The sequence below is a fragment of the Equus caballus genome, chromosome 8 (assembly GCF_041296265.1).
Source record: "Equus caballus isolate H_3958 breed thoroughbred chromosome 8, TB-T2T, whole genome shotgun sequence".
Lineage (NCBI taxonomy): Eukaryota > Metazoa > Chordata > Mammalia > Perissodactyla > Equidae > Equus > Equus caballus.
In genome coordinates, this window is record NC_091691.1 from 75,506,837 (window position 1) to 75,533,887 (window position 27,051).

The following is a 27,051-nucleotide window of genomic DNA, read 5'->3' on the forward strand; positions in this document are numbered from 1 at the left end:
GCCCCTCTCCTGGACGTCTACAATACCAAAAAATTTGCCACCTAAGTCCAACGCCGTCTTATATTTTTTTCATCTTGTTTCAACGGACATTCATGTCTTCCTCCCAATGAGGGACTATGTTCCTTAGATCAGGTATTGTATCTTATATTACAGAGACTTTCCCACAGCACCTACCAATGTGTTGGGCATACAGAAAGAACAGAATAAACTGTTGCTGAGTAACTGATTTTTTTAAAAGTGTTTGCAAAATATCACGGTGCTTGTATTTGCTTTCTTTTCTATAGTGGGAAATCCATGAAAGAAGTTGGCTTTAGCAAACTGATTTAAAAATATCTTATTTAATTTAGACTGACAAATACTAACATCGTAGAAGTTGGAGCTGGAAGAGAGACACATTTGGGCAATTTAGTCCATCTTAAGCGGAAATAATTGGTGTAACTGACCTAGAACAAGAAGGGATAAAAGGATTGTTTAGAAACTCACATCAGTACTTAAAAACTATGTTCACCTAAGTTCAAATGTCATGCTCTCTTATCTTGTTTACAGGATTCATTTGGCCTCCCCCTGCCTCCAGTCTTTATTTGGACCAAGTTACACTTCAGCCCAACCCTGCCTGAGTCATCACACTTTCTAAATAATTGCCCTGCAGTGTGAATTTGTGTAGAGGCTTTAGGCTGGGAGTAACAGGTTAACTTTGCATGCTGCAAAACCACATTTTGTTATTTATTCATAGAGTGATGTTCAGTGTCGTGTGTGTGTGTGTGTGTGTGTGTGTGTGTGTGTGTGTGTGTGGTGGGCCTGCCTGTGGGCCTTGTGAGCAAGGCCCTGTACCACCTCTATAGATTGGCTCATAGAAGAGCAGGGTGAAGACAGTGGGCCTCAGAGATAGGTAGAAAGATGCGGATTCAACGCCTCATTCTGCAGCTTCCTAGCTGTGTGGTCCTGAGCCAGGCCCTTTACTATGCTCTTTTCTGTTTTAATTAAATCAATAATTAATTTCTCTTACTACCAATGTAATATGTGTCCCTACCAGAAAAATTAGAAAACACAAGCTAAAACAAGAAAATTTTAATTTAAATAATATTTTAACATTCATTATTCCAGACTTCTTCTGCACATAGGTACATTTTTATCAAAATGGAATCATACCAAAAAAAACCAGTGTCCTTTATTGCTTAGCAATTTATTTTCATCAATTTTCCAAAGTACTACATATTCTCCACAGAATTTATTTTTCTTAGGTCTAGAAAAGAGCTTTGTTTTTTAATTAGTTTTTTAATATACACACATAATAAAAGTAAGACATAGTCAAAATAATTCCAACAGTAACAAAGAGTTGTAAATAAAATGCAAAGTAAAACCCCTCCCATTATCATGCCCAGTCACAGTCCGAGAAGTAACACTCAGAGGCCAGTTTTTAATAACTGCTGGTGAGTGTTTAAAAACGGGCATCATAGCATAACCTGCCCCTGCTTAAAACCTTCCAGAAGCTTCATATTCAGAGTGAATTCCAAGCCCACTCAGGGCCCACTTCTGAGCCTCCACTTCTCCACTGATAGTGTAAGACCTGCACTCCACGACCTCCAGGGTTGGGGCCAGCCCTCGCAGGCCATGCTCCGCCATCGATACACCCATCTCCGCAAGAGACTGCCTCTTAATCCCAGTCCCCCACAGGGAAAATAGAAGCACTGAGAGGCAAATAAGGGTGGCGGCCATTCTAGCTCCTTCTCCTCCATCCAGAGGCCTTTGCAGTTGACACAGGACCCTTCCTCTGGCCCTCGATTTCATCTGCATGGGACACAGGGTAAAATATTTGAGGACAAATGGCCTGGGCAGGAAAGCCGCTGAGCCAGGCTGCAGCAGACCTGGGCTCTAGTCCTCTCTGCTAATAACAACTTGTGTGGCTTAAAACCTCCAAGTTTCCATTTCCTCATCTGTAAGATGAAGTGAGTGGACTGGATCACCAAAATCCCTCCCAATACTAGTGCTCCATTCCAGACAAGCAAAACCATGGTCATCTGGGTGACTGCCACAGCTTGATGACAGTGCCCTCAGAACTGTGCCAGCCAAGGAAGGGAGGTCCTCTGTATGGACCTACCAGGCAGAGGCCCTGAGCTAGACTCTGCCTAGATGGTGTCTCTCAGTTTCATTTACTCTCAAGAACTCCATAAAGTAGGTAATTTTTACCCTCACCTTACTCAACAAGAAAAATGAGGCTCAGAAATCTTAAGTAACACGCTCAACTTCCCACGGCTGCTAAGCGGCCGAGCCAGGAGGTAAAGCCAGTCACTCTGGTTCTCAAGATCTTTTATGCTCTTTCTGAATGTATTTCATTGGATTTTTGTTTTTTGAAGCACCTATAATAAAATTTTATTAGAAGTGCATGAATATATTTTTGGCTTCACGTGTTGTCATGCAAAGCACAATGTCCAATTTATTGGATTTTTGATGTGTGATTCAGTCAACTATAGATTCTATAGGATAATAAAACTCTTTATTAAATTGATTGGACATGACTTAATGAAGTACCATATTCACAAAAGCAATACAGAATCAGTCCTCTGACCCTCAGCTGTTATCGATCCATCATGGTTTAACACAACCTTCATTCTTTCTACAGCTGTGGTTCTCAAACTTGAGAGTTCATCAGAATCTCCAGGAAGGCTCATTAAACGACAGATCACTGGACTCCCCCTAGAGTTTCTGATTCAGGTTGCCTCGGTGGGAAAGGGCCCAATAATTTACATTTCTTGCAAGTTCCCAGGAGAAGCTGATGTTGCTGGTCCGGGGACCCCATTTAGAGAATCACTGCCCTTAAAAGACTCCTGTCCTCTTGGCTCATCTAGTTCCTACAGGTTCAAGGATTCATCTGTCCCAGCTGTAACTGCCACCGTTTTACCATCACAACTTTGCTCCTCTGTTCGGGGTCTGCTCTCTACCTACTGCTCCCCCTCTGGCCCTCAGCACAAGGGAGAGCTTGGCTTTCCGCCCTATTAGTTGGCTTTCTGCTCCACACCAGCTGGCAAAGGCTGAAAGGGAATGCCTTCTAAGTCAGCATCCCAGCAGGGTGAGTTCCCTGTGATGGGCCCTTGAATCAGAGGGAAGGACTGTTCCCCTTTCAAAGCATAAGATCTTCCCTTTGCACCACACATTGGGTGTCTAACAAGTACTTGCATCTACATACAATTGGTTTCTTCACTTTTTTTAAAAAAAAAAGCTTTGAATTCTTCGAGATGAAATGCTCTTTTTTATCCCAAAATATAGTTGTTTCAGAACTTTCTTTTAACGCACACCAACAGAACGTAACCAGGATTTAAAACAGTGGTTTCTGCACAGAAGTCCAAGAGCAAGCTATGTGTTTCTCTGTTTGGCCTCATTTCTTGCTTGGAGTTGTCAGGTATAATCAAAGGATTGCTGCTTTTGGAATAAAGGTCTAAGTTAGGGGCTCTCCCCTTGATCTCTGCTCCTTTCAGTGTTGCCAGATGACGAGAACTGCTTAAAAGTCAGATGGGATAGTCAATGTCCTCACTGAGGGTGCTTTCAAATAGCAAAAGACAGCTCTGCAGCTGGTACACGGAAAACCTATAAAGAGATAAATGGGTCTTTGGTGACCTCCACATTGCCTTTCTGCCCACTTCCTCCCATGCCCACATTAAGCCATTCTGACAGGGCAGGGCAATGAGAAGGCCCCCTATTGGCCTGGACAGTCAGGAGACCAGGATCTGGTCCCAGCTCTACCACTGGCCAGTGAGTGTCCCTGGCCCACTTACTTCTGCTCCAGGGACAATATTCAGTTGTGTGTATATAGGGGAACTGGCCTGGATGATCTCAGAAATCCTCTTCAGCACAGTCCGTGAGTGCAAACCGGAAATGGCTTGGGCCAAATGTGCTAATGACTATGCTTCTGATGTGACAATACCTTGGCACTTGTGAACTGTTAATGACCGAGGAGGAACTGTTGTCCAAGAGCTGAAAAGCTCCCACCTGGCAGGGTGGGACCTGAGTGGGATGAGGAGGGGCCCTGCCCAGAGTAACACCACAGGCCTGCTCTGACCACCACACTCCTGCCCACACGGCTTCCTTCTTCAGGGAAGGTGAAATGAGAAGGCACCCGCATGGGCCTGGGTTAAAAGGGTCCCTTTCCCTTCCCCTCCCCACCTCACAGTCTCCCCCTCACTAACACTCTCCCTTTTCCCTGATATATACACAGTCAGGTGCTGCATAATGATGTTTCAGTCAATGAGGGAGGGAGTATATGACTGTGGTCCCATAAGATTAGCACCATGGGGCCTAGGTGTGCAGTAGACTACGCCATCTGGGTTTGTGTAAGTACATGCTATGATGTTTGCACAATAATGAAATCACCTAATGACACATCTCTCAGAATGCATCCCCATCGTTAAGTGATGCATGACTGTGTGTGTGTATATATATATATTACTATATATATATGTATTGTAAGCCTACAAAGTGAATTCTATGGCATGTAAATTATACCTCAACAAAGCTTTAAAAATGTTTTTTAAAAGATTTTTTTTAATATAAAGATTTCATTTGATTCTTCGGCAATTAAGCTCTGAATCGAAACTAAAGGAAGTTTTGGTCAGGACCCCTTCAAGATGATCTCACACACACACACACACACACACACACACACACACACACACACACACACACACCCTCTAAGCAATCATTAGTATACACACACCAAGGACTAAAGGTAATGCCCCTCAGTAAAAATCAGCCACAAGGGCAGAAGCTGAGCGGCATCAAGGCAACACAAGCATCCTGAGGTCAGCAAGCTCAGGCACCTCAGTCACAGATGCTGCCACTTCAGCAGCTGGAAAACGATGTTCCTTTGCCTTGATGAAGTCGGCACCCTCCCAGATACCCTAAAAGGCATGAGATTCTCAATCTTCAGGAAGCTCTTCGCAGCATTTACTTTCTGACTGCACATCAAAAGAGCAAAGCAGCTCAAACAATGAAGAAGCCACTGGAACCCCTTGCCGCCTGGCCGGTTCGGTGACCGGGTGATGCCCAGGTCAGCCACCCGACGGTGGATTGTTGCAGCATTTCCATTGCAGCCATCACATTTGAAGGCTTCCATAGTTCAGCCATTGCATTCTCCCTACCCTGAAACGGGGTAGAATACACTTCCACTTGGCATCCTTTTTTTCCCTGAACTTCAAAAAGAAAACCACCACATGACTGGTTTTCAAATTCAAGTGCGTTGTGCCTGCAAGAACTTAAAAATGTCTAAGAACTTTCTTTTCTTTCCGCTATTCTATTTTGTTTGGTCAAATCCAGTGCAGCTGATGGCAAGTTCTCTAGGGATTGATTAGAGGGTGGGGTGTGGGTGGCTGGATTTTCTGGTGATATTAGCTTGAAAGAGCAATTTCTGAAAAGCTCTGTGCCTTGTCAGGGAGTACAGCTAAACCAGAGGCGTGGCAGGTGACTGAGCAGCAAGGTAGGGGTGAGGGGTGGGAAGCGAGGCACCCAAACCAGGGAAAGATCAGAAGCAGCAGGTTCTTTATTTTGACAAATCTTTTCATTTTAATCATCTGTAATATGATGCACATTGTGCCATGCGTACAATATATTTTGGAAAGGTAATGAAGTCTGAGGAGCATAACTCAGCTCCTAGCTATTAAATCTTTGCTTCGAAGTAGGGTAAAGTCAGAAGTGTGAGTGCATGTGTGTGTGTAAAAATTACAGGGCTAGCACATCAGCAGGGGCAAAAATTAGCCAGGTTCTACTACTACATTGAGATTTAGAACATCAGAGTACAGTGACTACATTTTTCTGTAGAGATCTTTACAGCTATTTGAAATTATGAACCCATAATATGCAAATGCACGGAGCTAAGAAATACACATTCTTGGCAGAGACTGAAGATGTTATAATGTGTGCTGTAAACGGCGACGCGTATGTGTATAAAATCAGTGCGCACATACTAACTGGTCGATTATCCCCTCTAAAACCACACATAAATTCTCCTGACAGGAATTGGAATTTCGCACACATCCCAAGAATGAACAGACTCTTAATGTGCTGTGTGTGTATGAAGGATAGAGTACAAAAAACCCAGAATGGGTCACTAGGCCAAGAGAGCTTTCTGATTCTCGAGCATGACCACAAAGGGACTAGGGCTATAGTTTCCTTTCGAACATGATGATTATAGCATTAGCAGTCGTCGATAATATTTATTGAGTTCTGGCCTCTGTGACAGCCACTATGCTGGGTGCTTTCCAGTCATGATCCCATTTAAGGAGAGAAGGAGAGAGAGAAAGAGAGAGAGGAAGGGCTGTGCGCGCGTGTATTCTATTCAAAATCTTTACCACTCTGGCAAATGGCTACTTTCCTAGGAAGGCAACGATTTACAATTGTGGAAATGTTAATTTATCCATGAGGCAAGAGGGAAGGGGAACCGGGTCATCCAGGCACCCAGCAGGTGGGGCGGAGCCCTGGTACAAAGATGTGTCTTTTTGTGGCAAGAGTACTTCCGATCTGGAGCCAAAATCTAGGTAACAGCCATTCCTGAGCCGAGAGCAGCAAACTAGGGAACCGCAGTCCAGAATCTGAGAAGAGGTAGCAAATTCCCAAAATACAATGTTGCTGAGTCAGGTCTGTACAAATTCAGGGTCTTGAAAATTGTAAGGAAGAAGAAAAGCCTTTAGTTAAACAATGGCTTTTAATGACTTCTGCAAATAGGTGCCACTCAGCGAGGTGGCTCGATCTGGTGCATCAGAATCTGTCATGAGGAATTTCTGGCAAAGCAATGGAGACAGAACATTGCGTGATGTAGTTTTCTATAATGTAAGCAGAAATATTATTTAACTCAATAATTCACTTTTACAACCCTTCTCTCCACCCCTACCTGACTCCCAAAGCAGTTTAGGAAAACATCCAGGGCTCCAGGTAGACAAAGGCAAGCACACATTCATGGATTTTCCAGTGGCTGGCAAGGAGCATGAGCAGGACTTTGCCCTCTGCTTTCTCATCTGTACCACCCAGCGTGTGAGCAGGATTTCTGAGTTCTTGGAAACCAGCTGAAATCTGAGTTAGGAGATGATTTGTCAAATGGGCACAAGCACATCTAACGTCAGAGCTAAGCCAGAAATAGGAAGCATCTTCCATCCCTCAGGGAGCTTTCTATATTCTCCATGAGTTAAGGCAGGAAGCCTGACATGGACATCATGCTCATCAGGTGAGTTTAGGATCTCTAATACTTCACGAAGGCACAGAGTCCCAAGTGCTATAGACAGTCATAAAAATAACAGGTTGGCTTTTTTGTTCAAGTAGTTTGCATTTGTTTGTAAGTTTGTACTAGGATAGAGAAACCTTGAGATTACAAAGATGGATATAAATCCACTGGAGGATGTACATGCCAACTTGGGCCTTGGAACGGGGTCCTTGAATCTCTGCAGCGTATCTCACAAACTACACATTACACAGGATTTACTCCCCTCAAATCCTTTCTTCTGTTCCTGTCTGTTTGCCACCCCCAACAACACATATTATCTGGCCCACATCACACAGAGAGTGAGTATAAGGAAGAGGCATCCTCATCCTTGTCTATGAAACACAAGGTCGTTAGCAAGTCATGTGGCTCTCAAAGAAGTTGAAATACAGAACCATCCATCTACAAAGATATAAAACAGATACACGCACACCTCTGGGATGCCTTAGTACCTGATTTTTAGTGTCCTGATATGCCTTTGTGCTGGTAGTTGCATTTTTACAACAGTGCTTTAAGTGGCTCCCAAAGCAATTTCCTAAAATGCCATAGGAAAGAGATATTGGGCAATGAATAAAAATCACCCGGTTTGGTTCTGGACTAAAATACACGGTTTTAATACTTGGTATCAAGTGGTTTATCTCTGCCTAAATTCTTATTGTTTAATGCTAAAATCGACCATGTGACATCCCCCGAGGCATACCAGAACTGAGCTAAACCAGGCATAAAAACAGAAGTGAACTGGACAGAGAAGATAAATAGCCCAGGAGTTAAGATTTGCTGCAATGAATTCTCCAAGCCTGACCCCGTTAACCAAATGTATGTCCTCATGATTCCTGTACATGCCTTTCTGCTGAGGGAATACTTCTTTCCGAGCATGACACAGGTCACGTTGGTCCCACCACCACGCCCCCACACCCTGCCTTTGCACAGGCTGTTCCTTCGTCCCTGAACAATCTCTAGGAACCTCAGTGTCAATTTAGGTGCAGGGGAGAGAACACGGGCTCCAGAGTCCGAACTCTGACATTTCCTGGCAGCCATGTCACCTTAAGCAAGTTAACCTAAACATCCTAAGCCTCAGTTCTTCACCTGTTAAATGGGAACAGTAACATCTAATTGGAAGTTACTGTGAGAATTAATGGGTGTATCACACGCAGCAGCGCCTGCCATGTAGCAGTTGCTAAACTGATGTCAATGCTCATCCTCCTCAAGTTCATCTGAAGTCTCACAACCTGCCAACTCCAGGCACCCAACCTCTCTTTTCTTTAAGCCTCACAGCCCTCACAAGCTAACTACATCATTTAGCCCTTCGGCATGAGGCTCATATATGTCTCATAAACATCATCATCTTCCCAACCAGATTTTCAGATCCTTGAGGCCAAGACCACGTCTTGGGCTTCTGATCCCCTGTAGGACTTCACCCAGGGCTGCAGACACAGTGGGGGCTCCAGTGCACCCAGTGTTCTCTGGGGGATCCCAGCTTCCCTCCTTGCACACACACAAAAGCAGCAAAGATTCTTCCTCACAGGTAGTTCCCAGGGCCAATCTGCAACTCTTTGGCAACTTTAGTATGTTGCCTTCAAACCACTGATGAAGGGCCACACTCCCTGGGCTGCTTCCAGAAAGCATTCCGAGCCCCCCAAGAGGGCAGGCTGCCAGGACTGGGGCCAGTGTTCCTGAGAAGCAGAGGTCCTTCAATCGGAACATGGAGCTGAGTACACACAGGGTCAGACCTGGAATCTCCAGTTCAAGCAGGGCAAGTGTGCCCCTTCAACACAGTGGGGTTGATTCCTCCCCACTGACCACAGCCCCCTCTGTCCACAGGGCTGCTCTGCTGTCACTGCCCATTTGCTGAGAAGGGATTGGCCTGAGAGAGAGCCTTGCTTTCCCAGACTGAAGTCAGCCCTGTTTCCCTGGGATAAAGAGGGGTTCCAGGGCCCCTCAAGGTCAGAAGAAACACACCAAGGACACGCAGAGTCTGCCTGGCTGAGCCAAGGTCCCAGACCCTGCTCCCTGGAGGACTCTGCAGATGAACAGTAACCAAGAGAGGCAGCTGAAAGGGACCAAGGACACGGTGCCATGAGCTGTGGTTAGGAAACCCTGCTGCTCACGCAGAGCCAGGCAGCCCAGAGCCCTCTCCCTGACACCCTGCACCCCATCCCCAAGTCAAAGGGCCCAACACTCCCCCTGCGGCCTCGATTTCCCTTCTTCAAGGCTGCCCCCATACTGCTTTAACTGTTCTCATCTCCTATCAAAGTCACCCCCACCCATCCCTGACTCCATGCCCAGAACGTGAGTGCTATCCTGCAAGCCCCTTCTTCTCTGCTCCTCCCAGTCCACCCCTCACCTGGCCCAGCACCCAGTGCCCAGCACATAGTAGGAACTCAAGAAATAATGGTTTAACAAATGAATGTCACATGTGTGATTCATTTTCCAGGGAGCTCAATGCAAAAATTGTTTATTCTACTCTTTTTCTTTTTTTTTTTCTTTTAAGTATGCTTTTTTTTTGAGGGGGGGGCGGTGAGGAAGATTGGCCCTGAGCTAACACCTGTTGCCAATCTTCCTCTTTTTTTTTTTGTTTCTCTTTTTTCTCCCCAAAGCCCCAGTACACAGTTGTATATCCTAGTTGTAGGTCATTCTAGTTCTTCTATGTGGGACACCGCCACAGCACGGCCTGAGGAGTGGTGCCATGTCCACACTCAGGACCTGAACCAACAAACCCTGGGCCGCCAAAGCAGAGTGCACGAACTTAACCACTCGGCCATGGGGCTGGCCCCCTGTTCCACTCTTAATCCTTAAACAATGAAGCAATTTTGTTCTTTGAAGCATCTTGTGAACAATAAGTCAGCAAGCTTAGAACACTATCAATTTGTCTGTATTCAGAAAACTCAAGGATTGCTTTCATTAAAAAATCACTGGGTAAAAACCAAGACTGGAAACAACCAAAACATCCATCGGTAAGGGACCGGTTAAATAAGTCAAGGCACAGTATAGCCACACAATGGAATCCATGTAGCCCAAACAAACAAACAAAAAGGAATGAAATTCTTTACAGTCGGATAGCCCCATCATGTTGAGTGGAAAATGTAAAGTGAAATATAATGTATATGATATGCTTCCATTTGGGTAAAAAAAATTGAGACTACACATGCTCATGTAAGTGCACATACATCCACGTTGTCCTGGATATGCACAAAATATCTTTAAATGGAAGAAACCGCAACAGTGGTTGCTCAGGGTGAGGGAACTAAGAATGGGGTGAGAGAAGACGTTTCGCTTAGAACACCCTTTTGTACCCTTTGAACGTTAAACCATGTAAGCATTGACCTATTCGAAAAAATTAAATTAAAAATTCAAAGCAAACAATGTGTGGAAAAGCAATAAAAAATCTAGTTTGGGAAAACACGAAAGAGAAATCCTCATTTAAAGATGGTTCAGGGCAGCTGTTGAGTCATCTGTCAACTGCAGAGGAGACAAAAAAACGAGGAGGCACCCTTGTGTGGCCCGAAGGACGTCGTGGGAGCTGTGGGCTCTGGCATCGGCTCCTCTGCTGCCTTTCTTGGTGACCTTGGGGGGTGGAGTGGTGGGGCCTCTCTGACCCTCGGTTTCCTCATTCGTGAATGGAAATGGTTGGACCCGCTCATACAGCATTCTTGCCTGTGTGGGAGAGGGGAGGGTCCTCTGGTAGACACAACTAGTTACTTAGTGAGAATCTAATTTAAAAAGAAGAGCCATTCCTTAAAAAGGAGAGACAGTTTCCTTCTCCCCACTGCCCCCAGAAGTCTGTGGCAGGGAGATAAAAACCTCAAATCTCTCCTCACGGGTGTCATGAAACCAGTGCCTCTGACTTCAGGAGCTTAAAATACCTTCTCGGACACACCCGTCCCTCCAGACACACCTGCTGCTTTCTTCCTCCCTCTCCCCACATCCTCTCCAAACAGGCCAAGTGCCCATTTATGACAGCGCTGAAATATTTCCTTTTTTGTTCTAATATTTCCTGTGGGGCCCCTCCCCTCTTTTATGGCTGCCATCTGGGATGACCCAGCAACAAGAGGAAGCTTTAGGATGTAAAGACAATGAAAACATGTCACTTTTTAAAAATAATCGTTAACGTCCACCCCCTCCATCCCTAAAACACACTCTTGATAAAAGGCATCTCAATGGTGGTGACTGGATATTGTCCATGCTCAGAGAGGCTCACACGTCTAAGTTGTCCAGACAGAACTTTCTGAGGAGATGCTTTGCAACACAGGGCCCAGCAGTCCTCTCTGTTGCCCAGACTTTCTCTCCGGCCCCACCTCCACCCTCTTCCAAATTAGGAAATGGCTAAATTTGCTTTCCATGTCTCTCTCTCAGGAATTAGAGCACACCAGAGCTGAAATGGCTCTTAGAGATAATGTGACCCCATTTTGCAGATGGGGAAACTGAGGCCCACAAAAGTGGAACACACAATATGTCCATCACTGGGCCAAGGCACAAGTCAGGTCTCACAACCCTTTGCTGCTTCCCTCATTTGCTTGCTTTTGAAACACTCCCTGCCAGAGGCCCAGCTGCCTTCCCTCACCTTGAAGAGCACACCCAGAAGCTCCAGCCTCCCCGAGACTGGCCCCCCCGACCTGTGCCCCAAGCTCACTGCCCTGTCCCCAGGGGGCTACTGAGCACTTGACATGTGACTAACGTCACATGTTGAAATAATAATATTTTGGATATATTGGGTTAAGTAAGATACTTTACTAAAATTCATTTTACCCATTTCTTTTTACTTTTTTAAAATGTGGCTACTAGAAAATTTTAAATGACACGGACAGCTTACATCGTATGTTCCCTAGGCTGCGCTGTTCCAGGTCCTATGGTGCTTTCCCACTGAGCTCCCAATCAGCAGAGATGACCTGTCCCACATCCCATGCTCTGTGTGGCCAGACATCCTCTACTCGAAAGACCAACTCTTGCCCAGGCATTAAGGAGTAAACAGTGTGCCCCTGCCAGGGACATCCAGATTGTGCCTCTGAAACCTCAGGATGGTTTCAGAAGTAGGTCTTCCCTTCTGCGGGAGGCAGGGAAGGAGGGGAGGATTCTGGTGCCAGTGAAATGTTAACCCTCTCTACGAGTGACCAGCGGCTTCCAACAGTCACCTTTCCCAGAACTCACTCCCTGAAGTAAGTCCAGGGTTCTCTCGGGAGAAGGAGGAGGAAGAAAACAAGGTCTTGGATGTCTTTCGGCACCAATCCTCAGTCTTCTCTCTCCTCTCCCTTCAGGTTAGGACCAGAAATTCACACAACACACGAATGATGGCGGCTTCCATGGATGGACTCCTCATTCTTCGTCAGGAGCTGCACTTCCTGTGTATTATCTCATCTCATTTTCCCAACCATCTGTGAGGTTGGTTATCACCATTTACCTGATGAGAAACTAAAGCATAGAGAGGTCAAGTAATGTGCCCGAGGCAACCTCAGGAAAGTGGCCAAGCCACAGGATTCAGGGCTGCTCAGCTCCCAAACCCATGCTCCTCACCATGCCTTAACGTCTCGAGGCCTCAGTTTCTTCATCCGCAGTATGGGGATGATACCTGCCTGAGGCAGGGAGGGCTCCCATGATCCCTGAGAACCATCCTCTCCTGGGACTAGGTTCTGGGCTCCTGAGGAGCTACCTGTTTGAAGGGTTTCCATCTCTTGCCATTCCCTGGATGGGCTGCACCCCTTCATCCCTGCTGGCAAAACTGTCCTCACTCTCTCCACACACCCCACTCCTCCTGCCTGGGTGCCCCCCAGTTCCTGTCTCAGGGAGGTGAGTGCCTCTAGCCCCTATATCAAGATTCATATCAAACTTAACTTCACGTCATCTGAAAACCCATCAACTGAGTCAGAGAGCCGCTTCCCATGCTGCCTCTCTCCTACTCTCCTTCCCAGGAAGTGATGCTCTTCCCCACCCTTCACCCCCAGAGCCTGCGCTCCGCCACCAGCCAAACGCACTCCCAACAGAGGCCTTCACATCTGCCGGCTTAATCAGGGTCACCTCCCACAGGAAGGATTCGGTATTCCATTCATCCAGCAAAATACTTCCTGAGTACCTACTGTGCGCCGGCTGTTCTTCTAGGCCCTGGGCACACGGCAGTGATGGCGACAAGGCCGTCCTGAAGGAGCCAAGGTCATCCCCAAACAGTGATGCCCTAAACACTAATCCAACGATAGGAGTTCAAATTTCCCAAGATTCTCCTGCTCTTCTTATTTTTAGGTCAAGGAACGATTAGTGAATGGGCACTGGGCGTTATTTGGTAATGGTTAAATAAGCTTTGATACATTACTTGAAGGAATGCTACAAATCCATTAAAACATGTTTCTAAAGAACATCATGGCATTGGTAAACGCAGGAGAATGCTCAGTAAGCAGACAGCTTGCAACACCATATACCAGTAGCTCCTAACACGGAGATGGAGAGAGATGAGGAGTGAAAAGTATTTCCGAGCTCGATGTGTTGGGGGTGGAGAGGGACAAGGTGGGAGACTATTTTCCTAATTCTAAACTACAGAAGGTAAAGCTTGCTGAGATCTCAGCCCGTGAGGAGACTTGAAAAATACATTTTCTTCTAAATATCAGTGATTTACAGTAGGAATGTCTCAGACTCCCAAGAGAAAGAAACCTTCCTGTTTATTAAAAGATGGCATGGGTTTAAAAAGTTTTAGGGAACCATGTTTAATCCTAATGATACTTACGTGTGTGTGTGTGTGCGCATGTGTGCGTGCACAAGTTGGGGGGGAGGGAGAGAGAGATGGCGGGTACAGAAAAAAGACTGGAAGGAAATACACCAAAATTAGGGTGTTGTAGCAGTTTTTTCTTCTAATTTTACACCTTTTCATATTTTCCAGATTTTCTATCATGACTCTTATTGCTTTTATAATCAGAAAATAAGCAGTAAACTGAACCTAATAGTTTTTTAATTTCCTCATGAATCTGTTTTTACAGGCACCGTTTCAGTGGGGTTTGGAAACCAGCGGGGTGTGAAACACAAATGAAATTCCCCATTCCTGCAGGGCCCAGTGTACCCCTCGGCCCCGAAGAGAACCCCTCCCTGTACCCACGCTGGCTGCCAGCTGTCCACAGCTGTTCTGAGGAGGCTGCGAATGAATGGAGCGGGTGGAAAAACACAACATTCCTGACTCTCCAAGGATGGCATTATGCTTGGAACTCTTGCTCACCAGAGAAGTAAATAAACAGAGAGGGAGAGAGAGAAATGGCAGCCAAGTGAGCTGGAGGAACTTCAGTCCTGGACGGGGGTCAGCTTCCAGAGCTCCCCAATTCCTAACATAACATCTGAACGAAGACCCCCTTCACCTGAGCCAACCAGCCTTGTCAAATCAGCACTAACACCACTTGACCATGGCCCTCCTGGGCCATTCCCCTTGAATGCCACATTCCCTTCCTGCCACACATCACCGTTTGTATGAACAAGCTTTATTTCTGCCTCTAGGTTGAAGAGCTCCGGAGGGCAGAGCCCCTGGCTGACCGATCTTCATACACCCCCCGGCACTCAGTGGCATGTCCACTCTCCAACTATTTCCTCGGGCACTGCTATGTGCCAGGCACTGTTCTGGTGTTGAGGATACAAGGGGAGCAAAACAGACAAGGTCCCTGCCCTCAGGGAGCTTACATTTTAGTGGGAGAGAGGAGTAATGAACAAGACTACATCTCAGATGGAGTTGGGTGCAGTGAAGAATACAACACAGGGAGCTGTTTCAGTTGAGATCTAAATGACAAGGAGAAGCCAACGAGGGGAAGATCTGAGGGAAGGGTATTCCAGACAAGGAGAACAGCCGAGGAGAAACACACGGGCTTGGTGTGTTCAAGGAATAAAAAAGATCTGGGAGGGTGGAATATAGGGGACTGGAGTGGGGTCAGAGAGGTAGGCAGGGGCCAGCCCCAGGCATGCCCACAGGAGGGTAGGCAAAGGAGTGGCCCATCTGCCTTAGGAAGAAAGCTCACTCTGCCTGCTCTGTGAGGCTGGATTGTGCCATGACAGCCCAGAGAGGACTTCATCGTTGTCCACTGAGTCAGCAACTGGGTGCCCCCAGCATTTCTAGTGAAATGGAGGAGCCAATCAGCTTGGTCCAGGGCTCTCACAATGCCTGTGGAACCCCAACTCATCTCATCCACACTCTGCGGCTACGTCCTTGCCCTCCCGACACAACTCCCTTCTCAGTGCCAAGGAGCACAGCTGATGGCAATGAGGAAGCAAACTCGTCTACCCATCCACCTGTGTCCAGCCCTCAGCATTGGCTCAGCAAACATTTTCCATGCCCAGACCATGTGCTGAGCGCTGAGGATGTGCAGATGAGCAACATACAGCCCTGCCCTCAAAAGCCGCAGCCTGAGGAGCCTACGCCAGGCTCACCAGGCACCACCCTCAGCCAGGAGTTGCCCAGCGCCCATCTCTCCAAGGAGGGCCTTCCACTTAAGTCTTCTCTCCCCGGTAAAACCTGCTGTGAACCCCAGAGATGGTTCCCATGGGTGGATTAAATCACTCCAATGCGTTAAACAGAGAGACCAGCTCAGTGCCCTGCCTGCTTCCTCCACCACCATCCTCATTCCTCCATCAACCCAGGGAGAAAACACAGCTGGTCTCAGGAAGGAAGCTGTAACCGGTGGGATGGCAGGTACTGCTTATTTGAAGACAAAGGAGGACTTTGGTGCTGGTATGAAGAGTGGCAGGGCGAGGGGGACCACTGGGGACTGGTCTGGGGTAGGAGCGGGGAAGGAGGGAACAGCCTCAAACCTCCTCAACCAGCACCACAGAGAAATGCCGCAGCGCACAGAGGGAACCACATCTAATCTGCCACTTTCAGAATCTCCTCTTGCATAAAAATCATTGTTGTCGTTATTCAGAAAAGCCAATTTCCCCCACTTGAGCAGAGTCTTAAGTTCTGCCCTGTGAGACTTATGGGGTGTGCCTGATTCTGTGCAAGGGAGGGGACGGTGGTCAGCACGTGAGAAAAGGTACACACACTGACTCTAGGAAATCCTTATATCCGAAGTCCCCAGAGCAGCTGAAGTTCCAAGAAGCCCTGCAGGACCCTCCTTCCCGCCAACGCCCCCTCCCCCACCCCCACTGGCCAGGGTTCACTCCAAGACCTGCCATGCGGCTGGATGGCAGGTTTTCTTCCAGAGGGGCACAGCCATCCTAGGGAGAAGTCAGCACCGAGGATGGTTCCAGACCCTTGAGTCTCTTCTTGCCAGGAGGGGAGGAGGGGTTATAAATAGACTGGACTCCTTCAGCCCAACACAGGCACAGATCCCACACCCCCGCCCCAGCCTCAGCCAGCTGGTCCCTCCTCGCCCAAGTTCCCACAGGCAGCTATAAGAGGGAGGGAAACCGCTCACCCACACGGGGGTGGGGAAAAAAGTCCTTCAGGCCCCCACTGGAGTGAGGCGCCTCCCATGAATTGCACCGTAACCCAAGCACACCTCTACACCCCTTTGTAATTGTAGGACTGGAGAGGGGTGAGGGGCAATATTATTAGCGGGCCCCTTATACTCTGGTCAGCCCAGAAACCCCAGGCACATGCTCAGAGTATGTTAATGCAGCAAATGAAGTTACAGAAATCACACTTTCCTCTCTCTGCCTCAGTTTCCCCATCTGTAAGATGGACAAAGAGCTGAACTATGTACCACTCGGGGATGCCGATGAGACTAGCATGCAATGAAAGTGAAAAGGCACTGTCCAAACATTGTATTATTATTAAGACACCAGATCTTGGTTTCTTCTACAGGAGCCCCAAGCACAGCTATGAGGACACTGATTCCTATCTGTCCATGAAAGCAGAAGAATTATACTCGGTGACATTGCATCAGCCTTGAATTCTTGATACTGCATGCCCTTGAAAACAGTAAAACTTACAAAATATCCTCTTACAAGTCATTTCTGACTAATACAGATTAACACACACCGCACCCAGAGCTATTCTGAGTTAATATGGGTCCGCTGGACTGTACATGACATTACAGACTGAAGGATAAGCATTTCCTAGAATATTCTGGTTTGGAGAGGGGGGAGTTCTCCCAACAATCATTCTGTTTATCATTCAAATCCCTCCCACCCAGACACACTGGTAAGAAACAAGTGGCTAAAATCTAAGTGGCCAACTTGCAGTTCTTTTTAATTAAGACACTTTGTTTGCTCAATAAAATACAACACAAAAAACGTTTACTGAAAACCCACTCATTGATGTCTAATAGCTGTGTCAAATACTCATAACAACATTTATTCCAACACCCCCAGATAATTGCTCATCTCTCTCATTTGGTATCCACAACAGCACAGCATTTGTGTCCAAGTGTAATTGATCCAGAATTGGGCTCCCTTTCAAAAATATCTGTAAAACCTAATTACCAGGAAAACAGAGTTCTGGCATTCTACAGAAAGTGGGTGCTTCACTGTGAGACAAGCTGCAAACTCATCTTGGCTAATCAAGCCACATTATGTTACAAAAGGATTCTGAGGAATCTGGGGTGAGGAGGGAGCATGAAAAGTTGGGACAGTGTCAGACTGGAATCTGCAGTGACAGTCTTGATTTTTTTAAGGCAAAGGCAGAGGACAGGAAATACACCACATTAGCTGGCAAGCATAGACCTAGAAACTACCAGATAATGAGCCTGTGATGGGCTTGGGTGTGGGGGTGGCATTTCTGATCTCAGGCCCTACAAGGCCTTGCTGAGGGAACTCTCTCCACCCTGGCCTGGGAGGCTGATGTCATTTCTAGTCTCCCTAGGCCTCTAACCATTGTGATGGGTCATTTTCCTTCCTGGGGCCAGTGTCTCCTCATCTGTAAAAGGAGGGCTCCCGATACCCCTAGGATGTCTTTCAGCTCCAAAATTCTGTGACCCCTTAAAGCAGCTTTCTGCTCAGGTGCTTGCTGGGGTTGGGAGAAGAGGGAGCCGGAGCAGCACCAAGGAGAATGAAGGACTGAGTGTCTCCAACTCGCATGTAGCTCTGCACAAACTTGCAACAGTCGGGTATCAGACCCACTCCGGGGATAATGACTTCTTTCAGCCCAGGAGGGACCTACCGGGGTGGTTCTAACCTCACTGCCCTGGATTCGTCAACACGGCCAATGAGGAACGGGGCCAAACCACCGGACTTCTTGGAGCCTCTTTCCCAGAGCTGACCACAGCACATCTTCCTCTTCTGAGGACTCTTCCCTTCCCATCCTCATGCCTCTCCATGTCCCAGAGGCTCCGGAAACCCCAGCCCTAGCCTTGCGAAAGGTCCGGTGAAGCTCCCCGGGCAGGCGGCACACGCCACCGATTCCTGGCTCCCCTCGGTCCTGGACCCTCGCCGCCTAGGCTTGGGTACCAGCCTCCACGGCTGGTTTCAGAGGAAACGAGAGTTGTTGCCGCTTCGCTTTTCCTTGGCTCCTCCTGGCCCTCCTTCTAATGAAAACAGACAACCAGCCCGAAAAACAAAGCAGCACAGCGGCCCGAGACAATTTGCTTTCAAAGGAGCTAGAGATGCGCGCACCACGAGCGAAGATGCGCGCAGTTCCTAGGAAGAGATCCTGCGCTGCTCCGTGCGGGTGACAGGTACCGGGCTGACGTCGGCTTAACTTCCCCTAGGCACGGAGGAACCGTGCGCGCGCGCCCATTTCCCGCAACTTCCCAAGCGGACAGCAGAATGGGTCTTAGGGTCCCGCAAAGGTGCCACCTCCGACAGGGACCGCCACGAAGCCCGTGAGCCGCGTCGCGAGGTGCGGAATCCCAGACTTTCCAGCCCCTTTTCTAATCTTCAAGATAAGACAGCGTGAGGTGCGGGTGCCAAAGTCTCAGGAAACTGTCACTCTCCAAAATGCTCCAGCGCCTTCCTGGCAGAAGTGCGGTAAAACTTTTGGCAGAAACCACCTGTGGCTGCCGACAGGCCCGCCCTGCCCCGGTCGGGAGGCGCCGCCGAGCCCGGGGCCGCACGCGCCCGCAGAAGTTCCCTTCCAGCCCCGCGCGCCACTTCGCTCCGGGCCGCGGTGCCAGCCAGGAGGCGCGGCGCCCGCTCGCTGGCTCGCTCTCCTCTGGCTCTCCCCTCCTCCCTCCCTCCCTCCTCCCGCCTCCTCCCGTTGCATGGCTGCCGCACGGAGCCCCTGAATAGCCACCGCAGCCCCCCGCCTCCTGCCCACCGCGCTGGGGGCGCCCCTGTCCCCGCCGGCGCCCCAGGGCGCGCGGACTGCCGGCCTCCTAGCAACAGCCCCCGAGACAGCCTTCGGCGTTGGCGATGCAGAGCCGCCCTCCGGGAGCCCCGCGACCCCCAGACCCGCCTCGGCAGCCGAGGTGCGGGGGAGACCGCGACCCTCACAGCCGGTGCCCCAGCCCGGGGCGCGAAGCCACTCACCTCTGCGCGCCGCCGGACCCGCGCGCCTCCCGCACTTGGCGCCGGGCCGTGGTCCTCGCGTCCTCCCTCGCCGCCGCCGCCGCGGTCCGTCCGTCCCTGTGCGCCCGAGCAGCGCGGGCCGCGCGCTGTCAGAGTCTCGTGGCGGGGCTGCGCCGGCGGGTGTGGAGCCGAGCGGCGGCGGCGGGCGGGCGGGCAGCTCCTCCCTCCCCGCGCCTCCGCCCTCCTCGCGCCCCGCCTCCCGCGCCGCGGCTGTCAGCCCCGCGCCCCGCGCCCTGCGCCCGCGCTGCCCGCGCCACCGGCTCCGGGGGCGCACTGGGCTAAAGGGCCCGGATGTCTGCGGTCGCCTCTCCCTCGCGCCCGCCCCCTCCTCGGCGCCCCCCTCCCCGCCCTGCCACACATGCACTTGCTGCGTCTCAACCTCCTCCTCGGCTGCGTTTAATTTCTATTCTGACAGTAACTGTGGCGGGGGGCGGCGCTGCAGGGGGCGCCCGGGACCGGCAGAGGCGGCGGGCGGCAGTCAGGACCCGGCGCGGGGGCGGAGTGGGGGGCCGGGCAGAGCCACCATCCACTCGGGGCTCCGCATCTTTTTTCTTTCTTTCCTTTTTTCTCTTTGCCTCCTCCAGGATTTAAAGGGACAGCCCCGGCCGAGGCGAAGGGCCAGGCGGCCGCTGTTTCTCCGGTCTCCAGACGCCCTCTGCGGCCCGGCCGGACCCGCCCGCACCCGGAGCACAGGCTCCCGACAGCCGGGTATTTTTAGGTCCACACCCGGCACGGGGCAGCGGGGCGGCAGAGCTTGGCTCGGTTGCCCCGGCGCACGGCTATTTTTACAAAGTCCGATTGGGGGAGGAAATAAAACAACTCAGCAAGTGCTTCCCCAGCCGAAAGTAGGGAGCAAGGAGTGGGCGCGAGAAGTTTCCCAAATGCTCTCGGAATTCCAGAGAGCTCAGAAAGACACCTCTCCAACACGAGAGACCACAGGCTTGCAGCGCTCCAGGGTGCCCGAATCCCGGCGGGCAATCCCGCCCTAGAGGCCTCTCGGCACAGGGTCCCCCCCTCCGCTCCCCACCCCGCCGGCCAGGATCCCCGCACCCCGCACCCCGCGCGCCAGGGACCGGCCTCGGGCCACCGGTCACTCCCCTGGACGGCCTAGAAGGCGGCCTTCGGAAGCATCCAATCACCAAACTACACAGCCAAGGGGCGGGCCTCGGGGCGGCTTGGCTCCGCCCCGTCCCGCCGAGGCCCGCCCCCGCGGATACGGTACCTACCCGCTCCAGAGTCTCCGTGGGACGCGCAGCGCAAAGCGGTGACGGACAGCGCAAAGGGCCCATCCGCGGGATGAGGAGGCGGGGAGCGGGGGAGCGAGTGGTCCCAGGCCTGGAGGGACGGCGTGAACGGTCGCGGGCGAGGCCGCTCTCGGGCAGGCGTTCTGGCCACCGGCAGGCCAGGGCGCACAGGAGCTGGCTTTTCCCTCTACCTTTTTGCAACCCACTCCTCCGCGCTCCCGGCAGCCATAGGAACCCTTGCTCGCCGCGGAGCGGCTTCTGCGACTGTACCCGCCGACGTAAGCAGGTCCTCTCCGGACTCCTCCCTCAGACGCGGGAAAGTTTGCGGTCCTCAAACTCCTCCAGGGGCTGCGCCTACCTGAGTCGCGCGGCGCTCAGGATAGGCGAGAAAGCGAATCCCTCCCTCCTGGGATTCGTAAGCGGGCTGGCCAACGTCTACTGAAGGGGCTGCGGGGCTGCTGCTGTCTGGGTAGTGTCTTTTAATGTTGGAGATACTCGATGACGTCCTTTACAGGATTCGCAAAAATAACATTGTGGACACCTTTTGCTTGGCCCTTCTTCCCCGTGTTGCTCATTGGGATTTTTTGCTTTTCTTTCATTCATTCGTGTAATACAGACGCATTGCAAGAAACCATGTTGGGAGTAGTGAAAACAAGGGAAAACCCTCTGGAATAGGACGTGACAGCGGAAAGCTAGGCGCAAACGTGAAAGGGGGATCTGGAACAATCGGGTTGTTTACATCGTGTTTCATTTGCCAGAGGCCTGGCTTTTCCTAGTAAGTAAATGTCATTCACTCGACAGTTTGAACAATCACCTTATCCAAACTGTTCAAAGCCTCATAGAAGTCTAGGGAAGTCTGTCCTGGAAACGAAGAAATTTTCAGATTCAGGATGTGAGGCTTCCAAGTTGCTAGAGCTTCCAGTGACAAAATAATGTCCCTGCTCTAAGCACGCTGAGAGCCACTGCCCTCCCAAATTAGGTTGTCTGTCTCCCTGCTAAATTGAGTTGTCTGTCTCGCTTCCTTTCATTAAAGGGTCTTCAGCAATTTGGAGCACTGCTGACCCAGCTGATAAGGTCAGGCTTCTAAGCTGGAAGCATGAGGTGCATTTAGGGAGTACCTGGAAAAGCCAAGCCTGGAACGGCAAAACACCTGTGGATGACAGGAATGCAATTCCGGGAGAGAGGGTAGCTACGGCCATGGAAAGGGTGTTTTGTCTGAGAAAAGAGAGATGTGGGTACTAAATTAGAAATGCCTCTAAGTCGCAAAGGCTCTCCTCCCTTCTCTGGGTACAGTTGGCTCAGAGCAGATGTTACATGTTCCCGACGGTGAGCCACAGTGAGAACATTGTCACCACAGGCAAAACGTTTTTTTAATTGAGAAATAATTGACATACAACATTATATTAGTTTCAGGTGTACAACATAATGATTTGATATTTGTATGTATTGCAAAATGATCATCACAATAAGTCTAGTTAACGTCATCACCATACATAGTTACAAAATTTTTTTTCTTATGATGAGAACTTTTAAGATCTACTTTCTTAGCAACTTTCAAATATGCAATACAGTATTATTAACCATAGTCACCATGGTGTACATTACCTCCCCGGGACTTATTTATTTATAACTGGAAGTTTGTATCTTTTGACTCCCTTTACCCATTTTGCCCACCTCTGGCTACCTCTGGCCACCACCAATCTCTTCTCTGTATCTGTAAACTTGTTTTTGGTTTATTTGTGGTTTTTTGTATGTGTGTTTTTTTAGATTCCACATATGAGTGAGATCATATTTTATTTGTCTTTCTCTGTCTGACTTATTTCACTTAACATAATGCCCTCAAGGTCCATCTATGTTGTCACAAATGGCAAGATTTCATTCCTTTTTATGACTGAATAATATTCCATTGTATATATGGAATATGTACACTAACTTGAAAAGATATATGCAACCCCGTGTTCATTGCAGCATTATTTACAATAGCCGAGATATGGAAACAACCTAAGTGTCCCACAATGGATGAATGGATAAAGAAAATGTGGTGTGTATATACATGGAATATTATTCAGCCAGGCAAAACTTTTATAGATTTAAGAGCAACCAGGACGAGAATGGTCTGCATTAGTGGCATTATAGGCTATTTTTAAAGAAAGCAGCTATTACACTGCCTTTACAATTTTTATTGGGTTGTCTTTTTTTTCCCACAAGGCTTGAGCTCCTTACCCGTCTTGGTATCCTCAGTGCCTAACACACACTCTGTACCTAATAGGGGCTTATTAAAAGGCTGATAAACAGAATGAATGAAAAATCAATTTAGGATGATCGAATGCTTACATGGTAACACATAAGGACGAAGATCCAGTGAACTTTGTAAGGCTCATTTGCAATTTACTTGTTTGAATGTAAGTGCAACTGTAAACTTTGCCATAAATAACAGAATTTACTGGCTCCTACCAGACTCTCCTCCTTACTAGCCACGTAACCTGGAAAAGTTTGTCATTCATCTTCTCACTGCCTCCGTTTAAAAATCTGAAAAAAGGGGACAATAATGGTACCTTTTCTGCTCCATAAGGATGCTGGAACGACCAGATGAGAAAAGGTGTGCCTAGTGTTGCACCAGGAACAACGTTCATTAAGGGGCTACTGTGTGTCCAGGACTGTAGAGCACATTGTAAATTGTAAATATTAGTAATTGGAATAAAGTTTACAGAAATTATCCGAGAATTGGGTTCAAAGATTTACCTATGTCTCAAAAGTGGAGAGAGGCTGATTCAAGAGAAGGGGAAGGAAGGGAATTAACGTTGACAGAGCTCCTTGTAGAATCAGAACTCACGGCATGCATTGTTATATGCTCCTCATGACAGTTGTATGACATATTTCGTTATGACCATTTTATAGATGAGAAATCTGACAGCAATAGTGGCAGTGATGACCAAGTTCCCACAGCCGGGAAGTGGCAGAGGCTGCATTGGGACCCAGGTTTGTGAGTTCCAGAATTCATCAGCCTCCCGTCCTGTAGTGCTGCCTCTAGAGGAGAAAGAGAGAAGAAGCTTTGAGGAAATCAAGACTGAAGGGAATTTCAAGAAACAGCAGTCTACGTTACCAGGTGACAGGTTGGGCAAGGTGCAATCCTAGTTGAGAGAAACTTCCCAAAAAATGTGGCATTTGACTCTGTCCTTTAAATTTAGCTGGTTTCCCTCTCTCTCTCTTTATTTTGAAATAATTTCAGATTTTCAGAAAAATTACAAAGACAGTGCAGAGAATTTCCGTATACCTTTCCCCTGATTCCCCAACTGCAAACATTTCCCACGTTGGCTTTATCCTGCCGTCTCTCTATATACACATATTACTTTTTCCGAAACCATTTGAAGATATGATGCTCCTTTACCAACAAATTCTTCAGTAAGTGTTTTCTAACAACAAGGACATTCTCTTATGTAATAGTCAAAATCAGGAAATTGCCATCAATACTCTTATCTAATGTAAACCATATTTAGATTTTACCAGTTGTCTCGCTAATGGCAAAAATGAAAAATATCAACAACAAAAAATCAAACAACCCGATCAAAAAATGGGCAGGGGACATGAACAGACATTTCTCCAAAGAAGATATATGGATGGCCAATAGACACATGAAAAGATGCTCATCATCACTAATCATCAGGGAAATGGAAATCAAAACTACACTAAGATATCACCTTACACCTGTTAGAATGGCAAAAATATCCAAAACAAAAAGTGACAAATGTTGGAGAGGTTGTGGAGAAGAAGGGACCCTCATACACTGCTGGTGGGAATGCAAACTGGTGCAGCCACTATGGAAAACAGTATGGAGATTTCTCAAAAAATTAAAAATAGAAATACCCTATGACCCAGCCATCCCACTACTGGGTATCTATCCAAAGAACTTGAAATCAGCAATTCCAAAAGTCCCATGAACCCCTATGTTCATCGCAGCACTATTTACAATAGCCAAGACATGGAAGCAACCTAAGTGCCCATCAACTGATGATTGGATAAAGAAGATATGGTATATATATTCAATGGAATACTACTCAGCCATAAAAAAGGATAAAATCGTCCCATTCACAACAACATGCGTGGACCTTGAGGTATTATGGTCCTCAAGGGTATTATGTTAAGTGAAATAAGCCAGATAGAGAAAGACGAACTCTGTATGACTCCACTCATACGTGGAAGTTAAACATACAGACAAAGAGAACTGATTGGTGTTTACCAGGGGAAAGGGAGGTGGAGGGAGGGCACAAAGCGTAAAGTGGTGTACCTACAACATGACTAACAATAATGTACAACTGAAATTTCACAAGATTGTAAACTACCATAATCTTAATAAAAAGTTAAAAAAAAATGAAAAATAAATAAATTCTGATCAGCAATCAGTCCAGGATTACACATTGCATTCAGTTGTTATATCTCTGAGGAGGGTATTTTTATTATCAAAAAGAAATTTTATCAATTTTCATTTCTTATTTTAAATGACTATACACTTATGGCTCATATAGAGTAACAGACTCCATCCTTGACTAAGTTTTGGACAGGCTCCTCAGAGCCCTCTTTTCGACTAGACCTCGCCCTTGGGCCCTGTCTTCATCCTGTCTAGTCCAGTCATAGCAAGAATCCTCCTAAGTTAGTTTAGTGAGAATCCCCTCACTCTTGATAGCTGGTCAAATTCCCCATCCCCCACCCTTGATGCTTGATCACCCTGGCCTGCCTTTAGCCAGAATCCTGTCCGGTCCGTTTAGCAAGAGTCCACCTACCCTGATGTCTCCTCTTAGTCGTTTTCCATCCACTGACTCCCACCCTTCCTTGGCTGTAAATCCCGGCTTGTCCTTGTTGAGCCCGATCTCTCTCCCCTACTGCAATATCCCTTTTGCAATAGTCTTCAATAAAGTCTCCCTTACTCTTTTAACAAGTGTCAGAATTACTTTTTTCTCAACAGAGCCGAAGAAAATATAGGAAAAATTAAAACCCACCTGTAATCACCCACCAGATATAACCAGTATTAACCCTTGAGTTTTTAGATGTAGATGTGTAATCCACACATATAACCACCACTGCCTTCCAGGGGCCAGCTTCCCTTAGAAAACATTGAGGATACGGAAGTTCTACTTTCAGTTCCTCCGAAAGTTCTTCCTCAGTGTCCAGGGCACCTCATGCTGCTCCCAGTTTGGCCACAGTCCACCCCGCCCGTTAGCTCCCGACCCAAAACTCCGGTTACCGTGTCCTTCGAGAGGATGCTTGCTGCATCCTCCCAACCACTGCCAGGAGGAAGCTGGTGTGGGCAGGCAATGCCCCTCACACCCACGTGTTCTTTTGTTTGGCACACCAGGACCTACCAAGGCACTACTGGGGAACAGATTTAATAAAAGGTTGAGGTAACTCAAGGGAATTAAAATGTAAGACTGGACAACTTGAAAATGGACACTGAGCATGATAGATGACTTCCCCCACGTTCCGGGGAAGAGCAACCCTCCACAGTGGGTCCCTTGGAGGTGCACCCCATTTCTAACCCAGTTCCCCAGCTTTTAGGAGTCCTTCTGCCCCACATTTTGTTAATGACCCTTTGACGTGACTCTCCACAGGAGAACTAGCTCCTAACCTGAGGGAAAGGAATTTCCCTGGAAGCCCTTCCCCGTGGCCCGCAAACATGCATTTCCCCAAGCCTCAGTCAGCCAAGCCGTCTAAAGTAATGCTCAGGGGTAGATGGGTGGTCACCAACGGTGGCTGTGTGCATCCCAAGCGTGGCCATACAGCAGAGCAAGTGTGGGCAGGTGAGGTCCGCAGGTAAGTCCAGCCACCTTCAGGATCTCCCCAGCAGTCCACCTGCAGCTGTACCTATATATTCTTCCAAGTGTTCAGCGGGAATTTTTGGATCAATGTGCACACATGCACACTTTCCCCCCCCACACACACACCTTCCAAGGACAATTCTCGGAGAGATTCAGTCTAAATCTATGAAGATCAGAGAGACAATTTGCTAATTACCTCAAATTTTGCAAAATGCCATAGTATTCGTTCCTTTCCTTCATCCCCCCTCGCTGAGTTTATACTGTTTCATTGTCTCCTCCCCCTCAATGAGAACTCAGAAGTGACCCTTCACTGAGCTGGGGTCCCCACTGAGTTCCCTTAGCTGCCCAAGCAGGTCAG

At 48.4% G+C, this 27,051-nt stretch overlaps 1 protein-coding gene and 1 long non-coding RNA gene across 10 annotated transcripts in view; one reads left to right on the top strand and one right to left on the bottom strand.

Annotated features, from left to right (window-relative positions):
• Positions 1-19,828, bottom strand: part of ZBTB7C (zinc finger and BTB domain containing 7C) — a 348,185-nt gene extending 328,357 nt beyond the window's left edge. For 3 of the 9 annotated variants that reach the window (XM_070275649.1, XM_070275646.1, XM_070275647.1), the window contains exon 1: positions 19,601-19,769. The gene's annotated coding sequence lies outside the window, so the exon portion shown is untranslated. Of the gene's footprint in view, positions 1-19,600 lie in introns of all 9 variants that reach the window. The other 6 variants (XM_070275654.1, XM_023647771.2, XM_070275653.1 and 3 more) reach the window with 6 other exon arrangements.
• Positions 19,829-20,223: 395 nt separating this feature from the next.
• Positions 20,224-25,267, top strand: LOC138925409 (uncharacterized). Its single transcript, XR_011441524.1, has 3 exons — positions 20,224-21,161; positions 21,500-21,658; positions 23,782-25,267. It is a non-coding gene; the product is annotated as an uncharacterized lncRNA (long non-coding RNA).
• The last annotated feature ends 1,784 nt before the right edge of the window (positions 25,268-27,051 follow it).